Source organism: Neomonachus schauinslandi, chromosome 9 (assembly GCF_002201575.2).
Source record: "Neomonachus schauinslandi chromosome 9, ASM220157v2, whole genome shotgun sequence".
NCBI classification, from domain to species: Eukaryota; Metazoa; Chordata; class Mammalia; order Carnivora; family Phocidae; genus Neomonachus; species Neomonachus schauinslandi.
Window position 1 is genome coordinate 23,960,596 of NC_058411.1, and position 20,119 is coordinate 23,980,714.

The 20,119-nt window shown below is 53.4% G+C and overlaps 1 protein-coding gene across 1 annotated transcript in view; it reads right to left on the bottom strand.

Moving 5' to 3' along the window:
* The window catches only part of ADCK1 (aarF domain containing kinase 1), a 115,878-nt gene that overhangs the window by 48,574 nt on the left and 47,185 nt on the right, over positions 1-20,119 (bottom strand). The window lies entirely within an intron of this gene.

Sequence of the window (20,119 nt, forward strand, 5' to 3'; positions counted from 1 at the left end):
AGCAAGAAGCCAGGAGCAGTCACACCCTAAGGCCGTGGGCGTGTTCCCTGGGAATGCCCACCAGCTGGCCAGGACAGGGGGACCTGAGAGGCAATAGGGCCTAGTAAGTCCAATGCAAGGTCTGGGTCAAACTGCCCAGGCTCAAATCCTGGCTCCCTGCTGCATCGGCTCAGTCAGTTACATGACCCATCTGTGCCTCAGCTTCCTCATCTGTAAAATGGGAATTTTAATACCTACGTCATAGAGTCGTCATATGAAACAAGAATAGGAGCCTGGGGGACGTGAGAAGGAGGGCCATGGGACTAATCCTGCGTGTACACATATTCGTGTGTGTGAATGTCTGGATCTTCTAGGATTGGGAAGCTATACAGGGACTTCAAGAAATGGAGGGAGTGAGAATTTCAGCCTTGGACATTTTTGCAAAAGGCTTTTGGGAGTCTCCTTCCATCTGGTAGAATATTCTTCTAGAATAGAGCCTATGAAAGAGCCCCAATAAATATGGCAGGAATACTGGGTGCCCCATCTAATGCCCCCATGAAGAGGACAGAGTGGTAGAATGAAGACAGCACTGGACAAAGAGTCAGCCTTCTAGGCTCTCAGTTCTGTTCTGTTCTGTCAGTGAGTAAAAGCCACCATATTCCTTTCTCCTCCAATCCACCCTCCACATGCAGTTAAAGTGAGTCTTCCCAACATAAGCTGATCATGTCATTTCTCTCTGTTTAAACCACTTCACCAGCTTCCCAGAGACAAAATCCTTAACACAAGCCGCAGAGTCTGATCCTGCCCCATCTCCTCCTTCAGATCACAGTGCAGCTGTCACATCCTCAGAGAAGCCTCCCTGTGTACGTCCTCAGAATTCAGGGTGCCCTTCTGGAGAACAATGAACACAGGTGCACCCTGCCTTGACTTATATTTGCTGAACCTTCCTCTTCCCTTCTAAATGATAGACTTCTTCCATTTTTGCTCAAAATGTATCCAAGGCACCTAATACATAATTGGTATTCAATAAATGTTTCTTAATGAATGAATGAGGTTCAATTTTCCCCATCCTCTTCCTGGTGAGGGGACGCTGGGCCTTCCAGATGATCCAGGGTAGCTAACACACCTGCCAGAGGTGGTTACTATTCCTTCAAGGTAGCTGAGGGAGGCTCGCGGGTGCTGGGCACTTCAAGAGCTGCGGGTGGAGGGACTCTATGGAAATGTTGTGATAATAATGATTAATAAAAAGCAGATAAACACCCAGTGTGGTTGGCCAGCCTAGGAAGCCATCCATTAGATCTGTCACTCATTAGAGGTGGGGGTGGGGGCAGTCCAATCAGATCTCCTCAGCTTAAGCAAACCTTCTGTAAATTGTAGGCTGCAGGCACTGACATTTGATAAATTATTCTTCATAATCCACCGTTGGCTGTCATAAATCTAATCTTTCAACGTTCCCCATCTTAATAACTTGTACAGCCTCACAGGGTGACGTCTCTGTCTCTGCCTGTGACAGAGATCTCTGGGATAGAAGAAATTGTGCAGAATGAGGTGCAGTATGAAGCCAGGACCCCCCACAAGCCAGGGCCCGGGCCACATAGGTGTCTCTGAGGTAATCACAGTATAGAAGCAGTGAGCCGCCCTCGGAGCCATGGGGTGTCCGCGAGCCAAGTACTTACACCCCATCACATGAGTGAGAGACAGTGGGGCCAGTCCCAAGAGTCAGGCAGACTCTTGGGAGCTCAGTCCCAAGAGTCAGGCAGACAGCTCCATGCCCTCACCGGCAACCTACCCACGTGAGGACTTAGTGCCTCTTCTTTAAACTTGAGCTTCGTTTGGTATAAGGGACGTCAGGACATCTTTGCTCAACAGGGACCAAATGCTCAACCAAGGGTACTTTCTTATAGCTGCATAATGTTTGTTGCCCTCAAAGTGCTCTTATGTGCTCTCAACCTTCTCTTGAAGTTAGACAGAGGAGACATAATTGCCCCCACTTTATAGAGAACACATTCGCTAAAGGTCATTCATTTATTCATCCATCAAATGCTTAAGTGACTAATATAAGCAGGGCACTGTGCTAGTCACTGGGGACTTAATGGGGACTGGGTCCAAATCAGGTACAGCCACCACCCTCTGGAGTCACCACTGGAACTTGAAGTCCAGTGGCAAGACAGGAATTAATCAAGTAATCAAAGGTAAAAGTAAATGGCCAATTCTGATACATGATATGAAGGGAGAGGTAGCTGACACCATAAGAGCCTGTGTTCAGAGAGGCTGCTCAGGGAGTGCTTCTTCAAGGAGGTGACAAAGAACTGAGACCTGAAGAATGAGGAGCCAGTTAACTAGATGAAGGAAGGGAGGAGGAGCCATCTAGGCAGAGGGAAAGGCTTGTGTGAACCATACACAAGGGGACTAAGACAGCGACATGAGAGCCAGAAAGAAGATGGCCAACAATTCCCACCCCAGAATCCAGGCTGACTTGGGCCCCCCAGGTCTCCCCCTGGGGGAGGAGTCCTCATCCGCAGCTCACACCTATGGTGGGAGAGAAGCCCGGCCACGGTGGCGCACACACATTTCTGGCAAGGCCTGGGACTGCTAAACCCTGATGCGCTCACCCTCATAAAGCTATAAAACTCCAAAGGCCTCTTTCCAACAACCTTCAGAGGTTCCTACACCCAAAAATAAAGGAAGAGAGGAAATAAGGCAGGGGGGCCTTGCTTACGGTGGCACCATTTCCTGTCAGGATAGACTTCCCCAGCCTCTGGGAGGTGGCAAAATGCCCACACGGCAAATGAGCCTAAGCTTTGTTCCTATGCCTCAGAGCCCCGAATAAGAGAGCTCAGGTACCGAGCGCCTGGGTGGCTCAGTCGTTAAGCGTCTGCCTTCGGCTCAGGTCATGATCCCAGGGTCCTGGGATCGAGTCCCACATCGGGCTCCCTGCTCTGCGGGAAGCCTGCCTCTCCCTCTCCCATTCCCCCTGCTTGTGTTCCTGCTCTCGCTATTTCTCTCTGTCAAATAAATAAATAAAATCTTTAAAAAAAAAGAGAGAGCTCAGGTACCAAAGCCCTGGCAATCTTTCTAAAACACCTGAGTAAGAAGTTTTCCAGATTCGCTTTGCATGTGACAGCAGCAGTGCCCAGGGATTTTTAAAGGAGGCAAACCCAGACCTTCAGGATCTACTGCGAAGAGAAAGCCCACATTTGGGGGACATTACATGCATGCCTGGCTGACCCCAGCGAAGCGAAGGGAGGGTAAAGAACATGAGCTCTGGTGTCAGCAGCCCTACCTGCCAACATCCAGCCATGTGGCCTTGGGCAAAGTGCTTAGGGCCATTAACATTCTACAAAATGGGAGTGATGATAACAATACTCATTTTGCCAGGGTGTTCTAAGTGTTAAAGGATATTACGCATCTAGAGCAGGGGCAACAGCCCGTGCCTGTTTTTGTACAGCCCACCAGCTAAGAATTTTTTTTTTACATTTTTAAATGTTTGAAAAAACCCAAAGGGGACGCCTGGGTGGCTCAGTTGGTTAAGCATCTGCCTTCAGCTCAGGTCATGATCTCGGGGTCCTGGGATCAAGTCCCACATAGGGCTCCCTGCTCGGCGGGGAGTCTGCTCCTCCCTCTCCCTCTGCCCCTCCCCACCCCTCGCTCTCTCTTTCTCTCTCTGTCTCAAATAAATAAAATCTTTTAAAAAAAAATAGCATTTTGTGATATTTGAAAACTATATGAAATTCGATTTCGGTGTCCCTGAATGAGCTTTCACTGGGACACAGCATGCCCATTCATTACACGTTGTCCGTGGCAGCTCCCACGTTGCCACGGCAGAGCTAAGCAGTTGTGACAGAGACCCTCTGGCCCACAACACCTCAAATATTTACTAGCTGGCCTGATGGTGGGCAGAGAAATAGGCCCTCAAAGATGTCCATGTCCCAATCCCCAAAGGTGTGATTAGGTTAAGGCTCCCCAAATGGGGAGAGCAGCCTGGAGTACTAGGGGGCCCAAGGGAATCACAGGGTCCTTATAAAAGGGAGGCAGGAGGGCCGGAGTCAGAGCAGCAGATATGACAGAGGGAGGTGAGGTAAAGAACGAGAGAGAGAGACTGAAAGATACCATATGGTTGGCTGTGATGATAGAGGACAGCGCCACACACTGAGGAACGCAGGCGGGCTCTAGAAGCGGGACAAGGCAAGACATTCTCCCCGAAAGCCTCTAGAAGGAACGCAGCCCAGCCAACCCTTGAATTTTAGGTTTTCTGATCCACAGAATGGGAAGATAATAAATGTGTCTTGTCTGAAACCACTAAATTTGGGCTCATTTGTCACAGCAGCGCTAGGACCCTAACCCAGGCCTCTACCAGGAAGAAGCTTGCTGACCCCTGATGCGGAGCATTAGAGTACCACTCTCAGCACACGTCTGTTTTATTCTTTTGTTGCATTTCCCAGGGCGATGTTGAGACTAGAGGGCTGGGGACCGGGACAGCAGTTGCACTAGGCGTGCGACCACGGGTCACGCGTGAACCCCAAGCCGTGGCACCAGGAGGGCACATCACGGCTCTGGTTCTGTGCCAGGTGATGACACCTCGAACCAGTCCTGCTCCCCCCTCCCTGTGCAAGGGGTCCTCCACGCCCCTGGCTGCCTCTAACATGGTATTCCTTCCCAGGCCCCAGGTCAAATCCTAAAACCAGCCTCTTCCCAAGAAGCTGTTTCCTTTTCGACCTCACACAAAACCACCAGTCATCAGCTCACACCGCAAAGATGGAAGAGCAGTGGAGCCCTGGGGAGATGTACTCCTGTGATGGTGATTTACAGGAGCTGGAGTTTATAGGGGAGGAACAGCCTCTCCTATAAACCTGGCTACAGGGACGCTCATACACTCTCTCTCTCTCTCTCTCAGAGCTCTCATTAGATCAGGGTGCTGATGACTTTTTTTCTAATGTCTGGAAACCAGGAACCCAATGCTGGACCCAGCCTCTAATGCTAAACCCCAAATTGCTCAGTCCCACATAGACTCTCCACCAACTCCCTGACCACCGACTCTTAGGAGAAAGGGGGCCACTGTGCAAAGCCCAGCCCCGCAGAAAAATCATTCCCCAAACTGCCAGTGGGGTGAGCAGCTCATACGGCCCCACAGTCTGTTCTCAGGTGGCCCCCACTATTCATGCCAGAGCCCTGGGAGCCGAGTGTGCCCTTCCCTCCCCCTCAGCCCCTCCCCATTTAATTCTTCCTTGAGTCCTATTGGTTTCACCTCCAAAATACATCCATCTACTCCTCTTCCAAGCCACCACCACTCTTGTCCAGATGACCACAAGTGCCTTGTGTAACTGTCTCCCAGTTCCAGCCCTGGTCCCCTTGCAGGCCACTGTGGATGGTGCCACTCTCTACAGAGAGCCCGTCACTGACTGCCGACCTCGGGTCCCCATGCACACCCGACACATGTCTCCAGCTGCATCTTTCAGTGTCTCTTTGTCCTGCTACCACCACCCCCTTCTGTTCCCAGACAGATCCATGCTCTTTCCCACCCGAGGCCTCTGCATTCTCTGTTCTTTCTGCCTCCTTCTCCTAATCATCCCTGGTCTCAGCTTAGTCGCCACTCAGTCCTCAGAAAGACCCCCCAGCCTCCCAAACTCAGAGCGCCCTGTACTTTTCCCTCGTGGCATTTATCATGGGTGTCGTTGAACTTTTATTCTTTTTATTCTTCTGGTCACTCGTGTAACATCTGCCATTCCCCTACAACATGATCAGAAGACCATGGTGGGCGCTTGTTTGACTACATAAACCCTGGAACCCACACAACAGAAGTCCAACAAACATCAGCTGAGCCAGTAAACGAACAGACAAATGACTCGTGATGTCCAACAGGAGAAAGGCTATGGAGGGTCCAAACACACACCTGTGGGACAACCAAGCCACCCAAGCCAAGCACCTGCCCCTGCCCGGCCCAGGGCCCCGTGTTCCCAGCTCCAGCCCTGGGCCCAGGCAGCACAGCCCCCTCTCGTCTCGCTCCAGGGTCAGGCACCCCCCCCCGCCCCACCCCCAAGGTGACGCCCACCAGAGACGACATCCTCAGCTTAGGCCACTCCACCTGCCCAAGATGCCCTCTCCCGGCCTTTCAGCTTGTTCTCCTTTTGACAGCACTCAAGTCCTGCTCAGGTTTTGCCTTCTCCAGAAGACCCCAATTCGCCCCTCTCGGTGGCCCTACTGCAGATTCCAAGAGCACCTGAGAGATGTAGCCCAAACCTCAGATGACTCATCTCCTCCTGACCTCTTGTTGAGCTGTCTCTAGCTCCTCCTGTCCCTAAAACAGAAGCCCCCTCAGGAGTCAGAGTTGCAGGGTGAGTCAGTGACTCAACTAGAGCGCCGACACAGCGCCTTCCTGTGACTCTCCCACCCCGGAGTTCTGCCCTCTGAGTGAAGGAACTAGGGTTCCCGTCCCACCTCTGCCACTACCCAGCCCTGTGACCTTAAGGAAGTTGCTTCAGTGTCTCTGGGTCTAAATTCCTCACTTGATAAAGGGGGGTGTTGGAGTCCTTGGTCCCTGATGGCCTTCCTAATTCTGTGATCCTGTAACTCTTACTTTCCGTCCTGCACTCCTATGATGGTGCCCCAGCCCACACCAGCCTCCCTCTACGCATGCACACACACACACACACACACACACACTCAAATCTGGTTCTCCACCCCGAGTCAGCTTACCCTTCCTGGTGACACAGGCACACACACAAGGAGTCACCTCCAAAATGGCACAGACCAGACCACGGCGAAGGGCCCCCCACGGCAGAAACCACTAAGGGAGCCCAGCCTGGGACATGGGCTTGCTCCTCAAGCCCCATGAATAAAGAAGCAGGCACAGCTGGCCTATTAATAATCAGCATAAAAAACTGATTAGCCCTTTCCAGATTAAACATTATTGTTTCAACGATGAACATAAATCAGCCAGACATGGAGGGCTTGCTTCTCTCTGCTGCCAAGGAGCTGCAGCAGGTAGGCCGCGCGTGGGGACCTGGGCACAGTGCAAAGGGAGGAGGACTCCTCCCCAGAGAAGGGCCCGGCTCTCAGAAGGTACACAGGAGGGCAGACTGCTCCTCACCCCCATTGCCAGCCCCCTCCGTGTGAGCACAGAGGAGCAGCACCTTTTCCAGAGGTGAGAAGGAGAAGAACCAAACCACCCTACCGCATGCTTCTTAGAGCACCTCCTCAGCCATGTGATTGGCTCATGAGGCAACATAGGTCGAGGGCCAGCCTGGGGCCGAAGGCAAGATGGCAGGCCGGTGCACTGTTAGGGGGAAGAGTGTGGCCCTCAGGCGCAGACTGGGTCTCACAGGCCCTTCGGTGTGGCGGCCTTGAACCCGGCCCCACACCTCCTGCAGCAGCCTGTGGGGTTGAAGCATGTATGTCTCTACAGTCAGATAACACTCCGGTTCAGTTCCCAGCTGTGCTGCTGTCCCGCTATGTGATCCTGAGTAAGTCACTTAGTGTTACAATTTAGTAAGCTTCATCTGGGGAAAATGGGGAAAGGGACACCTAACTCCCCTCGCTTTTGTGAGGACTAAAATGAGGCTGTGTATTGGAAAACATCTAACACGTGCCAGGGAAGGAGAAAACAATAAATATGCAGTTCCTTGACCTCTCTGTCCCACCTCCCACTCGGGAATGCTGGGAGAAGCCATAATCTGCTAGGACGGGAAACTTGGGGAAAGGCCCAGGGCTCCTTCCAGTGAGCAAGAGCACTCAAGGGTTAGGACCTTGGGATCTTCAGTCAGCCCTGGTTTTGCTCCCAACTCAGCCTCCTGTCTCTGTGCAACCTCAGACACACGTCTCAACCTCTCTGGCCTTGGCTCAGATGAGAGTACTCCCCCCGCAGGGCAGCCCTGGGGATTACAGGGGGACAGAGCTGCACGGCACCCACCAGCCGCCCATCCCTCCAGATCTTTCCCCTGCTCCCTCCTGCAACTTCAGCATTTGCATCTGAGCCTGGGGGCTCTTTCTCTGTGGCTGTGAAGTTAGGAAGCTGGTGTATAAACACCCAATCTTCTCCCTTGGCCCTTGGGTGGGATGATTTTAAGGCGAGTGTTTGGCACCATGTCCCAATGTCCCCACGGCGGCAGCCGGTTTAAGGGCCTTCTCTTCCCTGAACCACGTTCCCGCTTCCCTCCTAGCTGCACCAGACCTTCCCACAAAACCACTCTCACCAGAACCCTCTCCTTGGAGTGGTCCTTCTGGGAGTGCCCGGCCAGGATGAGCACCTCCCACGTGGCGAGCATCCAGCTGAGGTGGGTGACTGTGTTCCCTCTAAGACCGTAGGGGACCCAGGCCTCCAAGTCATCGCTCTGTCCCGGCCGTGGCTCCCTCGGACACGGGGAGAAGGTATCAGAGCCGCAACAATCCCATCACCCTGCCCACGCAGCCAACCTGAGCCCCGAGCAGCCTGCGAGGAGAGACCCACCCCCTCCCCCTGCGGAGGGGAAGGCAGGCCGTGAGTTCATGCAATGAGAAGATGAGGACCCTGCGGTCCGCCTGGCAGTCCCGAGGGCACAAGGGCCACTGGCAGGGCAGCTCCTTCAAGAGCAGTGGCTGCGGCACTCATTCTCCGACTTGTGGCCAGCCGGGGACACTGGCTCTGAGCTCCTGAGAGAGGCCGAGGGGAGAAAAGCTGGCCAGGCCCCAGCTTCGGGAAACAGCTAAGACAGGCTCAAAAGGGAGAGTTCACCTGTACCAGATGCGGAGGAAGGAAAGAGCCTCCTTGTGTGGCTCCTGCCTCGCACCCCTCCAGCCGTCCTGCACTGTTGGCTGACTCTGCCCAAAATCAGCCGTGGAGGCCTGCACACACACGCACGCGCACATGCACGCACACACACACAGACACTATTAGCAGATGTGACTGAACACGGGTTCTAAGACCTGGGGCCCGTGGTGACCCCCTAAAGCCTGCACACCAAGATCCAGTGCCTACACCCCTACAGCCACTCTACTGCCCTCCAGAACGCGGGCCCTCTTCGGGGGGCAGCTGCCTAGCGAGAGGGGTGGGGGCCCAGGCAACTGAGTTCAAAGCCTGGCTCTGCGTCTTCTAGCTAGGAGACTGAGGCTGTTACTTAACCTCCCAGGGCCCCCGCTTCCTCATCTGGAAACCTGGAATGGTAAAATCTACCAGCCTTGCAGAATCATTGTAACTGTTAGAAATAATATCTATAAAACATCCAGCCAAGGGCGCCTGGGTGGCTCAGTTGGTTAAGCGACTGCCTTCGGCTCAGGTCATGATCCTGGAGTCCCGGGATCGAGTCCCGCATTGGGCTCCCTGCTCGGCGGGGAGTCTGCTTCTCCCTCTGACCTTCCCCCCTCTCATGTGCTCTCTCTCAAAGAAAAAAGAAAAAAAAACTTTAAAAAAAAAAAAAAAAAAAACATCCAACCAATGTGTACTACCTGGCAAGTACCACACAGAAACTCTCACGATATTATCATCCGCTGACATGAACGTCTTTTATGCCACATTCTGCCTTGCTGCTTCCCACCCCACCCCACCTGTCACCTTAGGGTTTAAACAAGAGGGATGACATGTTCTGACGGACCCCACCTCCTCCGACCTCCGCAATTGGTCAGGGACTGGACGTTGGTATTTGTTTCCCTGGGCGACCATAACAAATCACTGCTAACGGGTGCTTAAAACAACAGAAATGTATTGCCTCCCAGTTCTGGGGGCCAGCAGTCTGAAATCAAGGTGTTGGCAGGCCTGCGTGCCCTCTGAGGGCCCCCGGGAGGAGCCTTCCTGGCTCTTCCTAATTTCCAGTGGCTGCCAGCGATCTTGGCAGTTCCTTAGTTTGCAGCTGCATCCCTTGAATCTCTACTGCCACCTCCTTGCAAGGCCACCAGTCCCTGGATGTAGGGCCCACCCCAATCCACTATAAACTCCTTAAATTACCGAATTACAGCTGCAAACGCCTCATTTCACGTTCTCAGGTTCTAGGTAGAGAGGAATGGGGTGGAGGAGCGTGGGGGACACCATTCAACCCAGTACAACACCTGACTTAGGCTCAGTTGGGCAGAGTCCTGATCTGGAATTTCATAAAAAGAAAGTGGAGTTGGGGTGGGGGTGGGGGATGCCCCGCTGGGGGCAGACCTGGGAAGAGGTGAGGCTGAGGGATGCCACAGGCAGTGGCTCATGCAGGAAAGCAGCCATGAATGAAGCCGACCTGCAGAAAGAACAGGAGAGACAGAGAGGAGTCCTGGAAGAGCACCCCAAAAGCCCTACTCAACCCCATCCCTTCCCAAAGCATGGTCACAGGACACAGGAAGTCTGCCCTCTTGCCTCAGCTTGTTCCAGCTGGGGTTCCAATCCTCACGACTACAAAAGCGCTCATGCTCTCACCTGCTCGAGCTTGAATTGTGGCCCCCAAATATTCATATGTTGGGGTCACAGCCTCCAGCACTTAACCTTCAGAATATGACCTCACTTGGAAAGTGTCATTGCAGATGCAATTAGTTAAGATGAGGTCACCCTGGCATGGGGGTGAGGGGGCACTAAGCCAATATGACGATGTCCTTATGAAAGGGGGCAATTTGGACGCAGAGACAGACATGCACACAGGAAGCACGCCAGGCGAGCGTGAAGGCAGAGATCAGGGTAGCACTTCTACAGGCCAAGGAAGGACGAAGATGGCCAGCAAACCACGAGAAGCTAGAGGGGAGGCCGGGAGCAGACTCCCCCTCACAGCCTCGGCTGCACCAGCCCCGCCGGCACCTGGGTCTCGGACTCCTGCCCACCAGAGCTGAGACAACAGATTTCTGGTGTTTGAGCCGGCGGTCCGTGGAGCTTTGTTAGAGCAGTCCTCGCAATCTAACACAGTCCAGCCGCGGGGCCCTTGCCGCCCAGCCCTGTAGCTCTGCTCCCGGGCACCGTGGAGCCGCCCCACCGGCCCACCACCAGCCTCCAAGGGCCTCGCGCTTTCGCTCCTCCAGTCTGCCTCATCCTCCGAGGGCCACCTCCTCCAAGAGCCCTCTTCTGAACTTCCCCCTGAACTTCCCCTGCATCAGCCCCACAGCTGAGTGCTTAATTGTTCTCTATAATTACTTCCTCTGTGAATTGTTCTGTCTGCCCGGCTTGGGGAGGGAGGGACGTGGCTTTGACATATTCTATATCCCCCACAGCGTTGGCACAGAGGTAAGTACCTATCGGCTGCTCAACAAATCTGTATCTTCTGAGTGAGCGAAGCAGTGGGTGGTGGGCCCTGACCTTCCAGAGTCTGTGAATGGGGCCACCATCAGCTGAGGCACTCTCTCCAGCAAGCAGGCCCAACGCAGCAGCTAAGCAGAGGGTCTGGGTTTGGGCACCACCCTACAAGTTAGACCCCCAAAGAGCAGGGGATATACCATGAGCCTGGTCTGCAGATTGAAAGTGAACGGTGAGCACATGGGTATAATCATCCCAAACCACTGGCAAGTGGGAGGGCTGGCCAAAGGATACAAAGAACACCCAGAATCCTTGCACCGTGAGGGATGAACTTATGAAAAGAGGGCTTCCTCAAGTCCATAGGAGGCCACAAAGTCCCATGTAGGGCGAAAGCCACGGAGCCCCTCCAGGATTCTTTGGCAGCAAGACCAGCTGTGTCTCTGAATGTTGGCCTTCTCACTCCAGGCAGCAAGCTCCCAGCCCTCAAGAGGAGGATGAGCACTGGATTGGGAGTCAAGAGACCTGGGTTCGAGTTCTGCTCCCACCATCACCCAGTTGTGCCACTCTGGGCCAGTGACCTCCCTCACTGAGCCTCAGTTTCCTCACCTGTGAAACACGGGCCTTGAATGAGGTGATTTCTAAACCATCACAGCCCAAGAGTTAGTGATTCTCTTGGGTAACTTTTGCCTAAGGCACCTGCCACTGAATGACAAAGGCCAAACAAGAAAAGCCAGTGTTTGTCAACCCCCAGGAAGATCCAGGCACCGGTGGGGGTGCTGAATACAATTGAGGGTCCCAGTGTGCCTGCTTCATTTTGTCCTCACAGGAGCTCTGCACTTGACGACCAGAGCTAACAGCTGCCAGGACTCACTGTGCAGCCCAGATGGGCCCTAGCTCTCCATCCTCGTCATGGCCCTATTAGTGCAGAGGTTCTGTCAGCATCCCTGTTTACAGACGAGGGGACTAAGGCTCAGAAAGAACTAATGACACAGTGAAAATTTGGTAGCATTTGGGATTCGTGCAAGGCTCTCTGACTCCAAAGCCTATTTGATTAATCAGTATGCCATACCACCTCAGAAATGACCCTTCTGTTCTTTCCAGAAGCCAGATCCTGCCCTTGCCCTCAGCCCATAGTTGAGACAGCCCCAGACACACCCTCACCCAGCCCTCCACAGGCTCCTACAGGAACACCCCAGGGGACTATGGAAGCGAGACCGAGGCAGGAGCAGAGCTGGCCACCCCAAGGACTCCAGGACCCATCACACCATGCCATGACGTCCTGTGTCAGTGTCTCCGTGCAGGTAACAACTCATCAGTGAGCACCTCTGGTGTACCAGGCACTGGGCAGTGCTCTGAGAGAACCCCAAGAAGAGCGGGAGGAGACCACCCACCCCAGGAACTTAAACCCAGCACTGAAATGACCAGATGCAAGAGGTCAAACCAAGTGCTCTGGACCCACGGTCCAACCTGGGTGAGGTCAGTGAAGGCTTCAAGGGGACAGGGGCACTCAAAGTCATTCTGTAATTCAGCGCAACCATACTTACTAACACCTACTATGTGCAGAGCCCACACTAGGCCCCGTACGAGGTTCAAGATGGAAAAGCAACCAACCTTAATGCAACAAACAACTGCATAAGAGCTGTGACAGGGACAGAAAGTACCCAGGGGAAACACAAAAGAGTCACGAATCCTGACTGGGGGTGTGTGAGGAGTCAAGGGTACGATTTCACTGGAAACCATAAAATAATGGTTTATTTGTAAAATAACCCATCTGTAAAATAATAGTAGGACTGATCTCGGGGCGCCTGGGTGGCTCAGTCGTTAAGCGTCTGCCTTCGGCTCAGGTCATGATCCCAGGGTCCTGGGATCAAGCCCCGCACCGGGCTCCCTGCTCCGCGGGAAGCCTGCTTCTCCCTCTCCCATTCCCCCTGCTTGTGTTCCCTCTCTCGCTGTGTCTCTCTCTGTCAAATAAATAAATAAAATCTTTAAAAAAAAAAAAATAGTAGGACTGATCTCAGAGGGTCTTAGGTGAGAAGTTGATCCGTGCAGAACTGAGACAGTGCCTGACACCCAGCAAGCATTCAGACTGTGTGTACATCGTGTGCTGGTATTGTCAGACCCGGAGCTCAAAGGATGAGAAAGGGCCTGCTGAGTTAAGAAGGGGAAGTGAGAGGACAGGCCTGGGGTGCATGGAGTGAAACCCCATGTGGCCAGGGGTCACCGTGTGAAGACTGGGGCGGGGGGTGAGGCTGGAAAGAAAGTGAGGAGCAGCCCCTGACCTGCCCTCTGCAGGGGTGGGGAGCAGCCCCTGACCTGCTCTCTGGGGGGCTCTTCCACAGGCACGAGAGGAACGTGGCCCAGGCTAGGTAAGGGCCACACAGAAGCTATGGAACAACGGACCGAAGGTGCCCTGGAGATGGAGCAGAGCCCCAAGGAGGAGGCTTTGCAGGGCTGGGCAGGGCAGCTGCTCAGGGTGGAGGCAGGGGCCAGGAGGCCGCCTCAGTCTCTCCCCCAGTGACTAATGGCACACCATCCGTCCTAGCTGACATTAATGCTTCCCGCCATCCATCTCCTACTCATTAAATTACCATTTTATGGCCAAAATCTCTCTCCCATAATTGATAAAAATCTCCTTTTGATGTTCAGTATGACTGGGGGGAAAATGTTTTTTTATTCTTCATTATGTTTTTAATATAAATGTATTTTTTATTGAGAGCTGCTGGGAAGCCCGGAGGAGGTGACTCTCTCTCTCTTGCCCCCAAGTCCTCCCCACACACAGCTTTGCGGCCACCAGCTCGTTCTGTTCCACTCCCAGATGCTCACACGGCAGCCGTCTCGGGGAATCAGAGGCCAGAACAAAGGTTGTGCTGAGGACCGAGGGAAGCAGATCTAAAGACAGCTGAAGCCCGCCAGGTGGTCCTCAGCTCCAGGCCAGCGGAGCAGCCCGGGTGGTGAAGGGTGAGCTGGCCTCAGCCAGGCCCCTGCCAGGGTGCGAGGACAGGGGCAAGAGCTCCGGGGCATAGGGACGCCCAGGGGCTGGCACAGCAATGGGCACAGGGGTCCACACAATAAATGTGTGTAACTAAGAGAAGGGCAGGGAGAAGCTGGAGCAACACTGGAAAGAAGGCTGCAAGGAATACGAGATGGAAGCATGTGTCACCAGGGAGGGGAAGTCTTCTGCCAGCCATGGGCCATCCCCCCCCGCACCCCGGTAGAATCGGCTCCTCTGGCCCGTCTGCCCTAACCGTGTCCCTCACCCCCGTCCAACCCAACGTATGTCTGTCCCCACCTACACCCACACCCAGCTCCTGCAGGACGAGGGAAGCCGAGTCCTGCTGCCACCCTGCAAGGAGGAGGGCTGGGTCCTGAACACAGCACAGCCACCAGCTGGTGACCCTGGGCCTCCGTGGCTGCCCCCGACCCCTCATCCGGGGAATCAGCTCTAGGCACCGAGAGCACAAAGCAGCTGCTGCTGATGGCCTCAGGACACTGCTCTGGTTGACGCGGCCTGGCTGAGCTGCCAGTACCCCCACCCCAAGGTGGGGGTCACAGGGCGGTACTTAAGAAGCCCAGGGGACAGGCCCCCAAGGCAGCAAGGGAAGGGGCTGACATTTCCTTGGGTACTGATCAGGGAAGAGAAAGGAGGATTCTACTAGCAAAGCAGTATCTGGGACGGAGAGCCATACCAGCTACCAGAAAACCTGGTTAAAGATCCAACTCTGCCATTTACAAGGCTCTCAGAATCTGGGTTCCTCGCACGCATAAAGCATCCAGCGTAACACCAGAATCATACTGACATGTGCTGGCCATTTGCCCTTTGCCTACAGGCTCCACACACTCCACGGCCGTTAATTCCTTTAATCCCACAGTCAGCCTGTGCGGCATGTACTGTCACTATCCCATTTTACAGATGAGGAAAATGAGAGACAGAGAAGATAAGTAGCACGCCCAAGGTCACACAGCCAATACAACAGTAAGCAGTTTAGCTCCTGCCCACCTCCGAGTCTGAATAGGAAGCTCGACTGTCAGGCCAAGGGCACAGATGTGTAGTCCTGACTGAGGGCCAGGTGGGAACCATGAGGGATAATTTTATGTGTCAACTTGGCTGAGCCATGGTGCCCAGACACTTGGTCAGACTTTACTCTAATGTCTCTGTAAGAATGTTTCTGAATGAGATTTACATTTAAATCTGTAGACTTTTGGAGGGCCTGGGTGGCTCAGTCGGTTAAGCATCCGATTCTTGGTTTCGGCTCAGGTCATGATCTCATGGGACATGACCTCATGGGTCTTGAGACCAAGCCCCGCATCGGGCTCTGCGCTCAGCAGGGATACTGCCTGAGGATTCTCTCTCTCTGCCTCTCCCCCCACTCACGTGCACACACACTCTCTCTCCCTCTAAAATAAATAAATAAATCTTTTAAAAAAATCAGTAGACTTTGGGGGCGCCTGGGTGGCTCAGTCGTTAAGCGTCTGCCTTTGGCTCAGGTCATGATCCCAGGGTCTTGGGATCAAGCCCCGCACCGGGCTCCCTGCTCAGCGGGAAGCCTGCTTCTCCCTCCCCCACTCCCCCTGCTTGTGTTCCCTCTCTCACTGTATCTCTCTCTGTCAAATAAATAAATAAAATCTTTGAAAAAAAAATTAAAAAAAAAATCAGTAGACTTTGAGTAAAGCAGATGGCCCGCTATAACGTGGGTGGGCCTCATCCAATCAGTTGAAGGCCTGACTAGAACAAGACTGACCTCCTGGAGCAACAGGGAATTCTGCCAGCAGACAGCCTTTAGACTCAAACTGCAATATCGGCTCTTCCTGGATCTCCAACCAGATGCCTCCCCACTCACACCAAAGATGCAAGATTTACCAGCCTCCACAACTGCATAAGCCAATTCCTTAAAACCAATCAATCTTTTTACTTATTTTACACACACACACACACACACACACACACACACACCCTATTGACTGTTTCTCTGGAGAACCCTGACTAATAGAAGAAGGAAATCCAGCCCTGGCAGAGCTGCCACCTGCAGGAAGGGGTGCCCAGAGTGGGTGCCTTTTCCTGCTTTTCACACAGTTCTCCAGGTACCAGCAGAGGTTCTACATGCAGGCATGCAGAAATGACAAGGATCAGCCCAGAGTTTGCCATCCCCCATCCATGCCCAGCGCCCCCTCACCCAGCCCTGAGGCCTCCATGGAAGCCCCTGCTCCAATCTCTGTCCAGGGTCTGCACTGCCCCCACCTGGTGCCCCCACCACCAGGAAGCCCTCATATGGGCCAGGCGTTCTCCTACCTCACCTCCCTGCCTTCTACTTCTGCTCCTGCTGGTCCTCAAGCCAAGAGTGCCTTCTCTCTGCCACCCCCCACCCAACCTTAATAAATGACAGAGGTTCCTGGGGGAAAAGTTTCTTTATCTCTTTCCTGAACTTTTGCTTATAACTTGAGCCTTTAAAGCAAGACAACAATGTTACCCTCCACCTGTACCTGTAGGTCCATAAGAAACCACAAGGTGTGCATTCTCCCACCTGATGCACAGTGGTTCTCTTCCATGTTCCAATGGCCACTCTGGTCAGATGGTCCATCAAGAACATGGATCTCCTGTGACACACAGCATGTGTCCCCGGGTACTATAGGAAGTTACAGAACAAGTTCAAGTCTAGATCAGACTTGATTTGACTTGAAGACTGATATGATAAATCATGTTTCAGAGGGGCATCTGGGTGGCACAGTCGGTTGAGCATCTAACTCTTGGTTTCAGCTCAGATTGTGATCTCGGGGTCTTGAGATCGAGCCCCGCATTGGGCTCCACACTCAGTGTGGAGTCTGCTTGAGATTCTCTCTCAATCTGCCCCTCCCCCCTGCACATGTGCACACACTCTCTCTCTCTAAAATAAATAATTTAGAAAGTCAGAAATTAATAAAATACTGCAGTTAAAAAAAAAAAACCCAACATATTTCAGAGTACACAAGCCAAACCCCAATCCCCCAACACCAGTACAAGCGGTGCCCCTAACAAAGGTATTTCTGTGCATCACTCTGGCACCTGACCTCACTTCCTTCAGTTTTTCATACAATTTTAGAGCTAGAAAGAACCTTAATCTGATTCAAGTATATTCCAAAACCAAAAGCAAAACTGGATCATTTACTGAAATATATTGTAATGAGATCAGACTGTGTGTGTGTGTATGTGTGTGTGTGTTAAGGAGGGGGTGGGACAAGGGATGTGAGTAGGTCCATGACCACCAATAACTGTACCAGTGCAGCTGACAATTCTATCATCTCTTCCTAAGTCCCACTATAACTCCCCTCCCCAAGCTTTCTACCCACCTCAAACCTCCCACCTTCCCTTTCCCCACCTGGGAAAGATGTCCTCATCTCCCACCTCGCCAAGAAAATCTGGCCCCACTCCATCCTTCTTTGCTTGGGTCCCTCTCTAAGTTCTCCTCTCTCCCTCAGGCTCATGTTATGAAAAAAACACTCGAGGCCCTTCATAGTGTGACCTCAGCACCAACTTTGCAACCTCAGCTCCACTATTCACCAACCTGAACCCCACATGCTAGTTAAGAAGACTATCACCATGCAATCTCTGTACCTTATGCTTTCCCGTGCCTGTACCTTTGCTTAGCCCATCTCACCAATCAGAAGTCCCCTCCTGCAACCTCTGCTTCCTCCAATCCCAGCCATCCTTGAGAGCCTGGGTCAGATGCCATCTGCTTCAGACAGCCTCCACCCACCCAAAAGTAACCTCTCTCCCCGTCTCTCTCCCTCTCTCTTTCCTGTAAACCCTGTGGGCATGTACATGGCCAGCTACCACAGTGATGTGTACCTCCCAATGACCCCACACTACAAGGGCTGGAATGAGGTCTTACCCATCCTTGGCTAAACCCAAAGCTTCTAGCACTGTGCCTTCCTCACTAAATACCAGCTGCTTGGACAACAACGAGAGAGAAGGAAAGGAAAATGAAGGAACAGGTATCAAAACACAGAACTACAGGCTGCTCATGCCTGCAGGGGGCCTCTGAGGACTCCTAGTCCAGAAGAGGAATGTGTAAGGATGGGCTGGCGGTCAGAACCCTGCCAGGTCCTCCAGCAGGGAGCCAAGAACTCCTGGGGACCAAGGTGGTCAATAACCTCATGGCTTAGGCCTATGTTTGCCCCATTCAGGGTGCAAAGGTGTCAGCCTGGGTTCCTTCCACGGCATGAACCATGACCAGAAGAAAGAACTCAAGCCTCAGCCAGTCAGGGCTGCCCTCTCCTGGAAAGGGCCAAGTCTTCGGCATCCTTCCCTGACACTCAAGCTCCGGCGCCATCTGCTGGCTATGGTCGGCACTGCACCTGGACCTACAGTCCCAAGGGCAGTTAGGGGACCAAGGTGGAGACCATTTCCAACCCTCTCCAGACCCAGGTCACTTTGGAGTCACCAGAAATGACACCCACCTCCTAGAGTTCGGGCTGCTAACTGCTTCCCAGATCCTGTCCTTCAGGACTTAAGCCTAGCATTTAAAATAAAAGGAAAAAAAAGCAAGCTTCTTTCTGGTAATACTAGCTGAGAAACTTCCAAGACACAGACATACAGACACAGAAAATAGATTTCCAAACGATTTCTGCCAAACAGGAGCTCTGTTACATAGGAGACAAAGCACTAGGCTGGCAGTCAGAAGATCCGAGGCCTCGTCCTGTCGCTCACACCCTTCTCCCTTAGCTTTGCGGCCCCACCCCCACCCCAGCCACACACACCCCTATGCCACGACAGTGCCCCTCTACTCGCTCTCCCTCCATGCTTATTGCACTGGCTGTTGTACAGGGATTCGCACGGATTCAGAGCCACATGTAAATCATGGGGCTCAGGAGAGATGCAAGCTCACTCTCATCTCCCACACCCTGCTGGGGACACCCCTCAGGGCCAGCCCCATCTGCCTGGGACAGGGACTGGTGTGAGGACACCAGTGACCCTGTAAGGCCTCTGCTGATGGGAAGGGTCCTCAAGAGGCACAGATGCAATCAACCAGTGCAGCCCCAACACACCAGCTCGAGCTCCCTCTAGCCACCCTCCCTGCTCTTTCAGTCTGAGATTTAGGGGCAGCTACGCAGTCTTTGAGCTCCAGGGGTCTTCAGAGCCCATCCGAGGACTTGAACCCATCCAGCAGATGGTGATACATGACAGTCTCGGCCCCCTTTAACCACATTCCTGAAACCAGGGATGAAACAGAGCTTTCCACGGAGGGTCCCAGGGCCGGTGTGGAGCCCACAATCAGTGGGATCTGCTCAGACCTCTTCCTGGCGGGGAGAGCTGCTCCCCATCAGTGTCATGGGAGAGGCGGGAGGAGGAGGGAAGTGCAGAGTGAGTGACTTTCCCCGCCTTCACACCCCCACACCCACCTACCCTGCTTCCCACGCAGCCCCTTTCCCCTCCCTCCACCCACAGACTGAGAAAGTGTGTCACCAGAGAACAAATGCCATCTTCCCGGGAGGGAGGAGGAAGCAGGAGGGAGAGCAAAGAGTTCAAGTGTGTGCCTGTGGGGGCCGGGCTAAGAAACCTGAGGTTGCTGAGCTTCCCAGCTGTGAAGGACGCCCCCTCAGAACCGTGACCTTGACATTAGCCTCCCTTCTCTGAGGGCTCGAGACAAGCTCAGGACTACATGGCCAGGGGGACGAGAGAAGAGGCCCTGAAGATGCAGATGAAATCTTTTGACCCCAAACATCCTTTGGCCAGCTGGGTGGGCCCCACCATGAAGCTGACACCCCAAACTTCTCATCTCACTCCACCCTGACTTAGAGGGGGCCACTGACCAGCTCTTGCCTCCCCCTAAGGCTCTCCACAGACAAGCTGGCCTCCAAGGGTTAATCTGCTGCCTTCCTTCCCTTGCATCCGCCCCCACTGAGCTGCCACATGCCAGCAATGATGCACTTCGCACTGTTATTACAGTGATTTATTTAGTTTTAATTTGGGGGTGAATCTTGTGCTATAGGAAGCAGGAGGCCCAT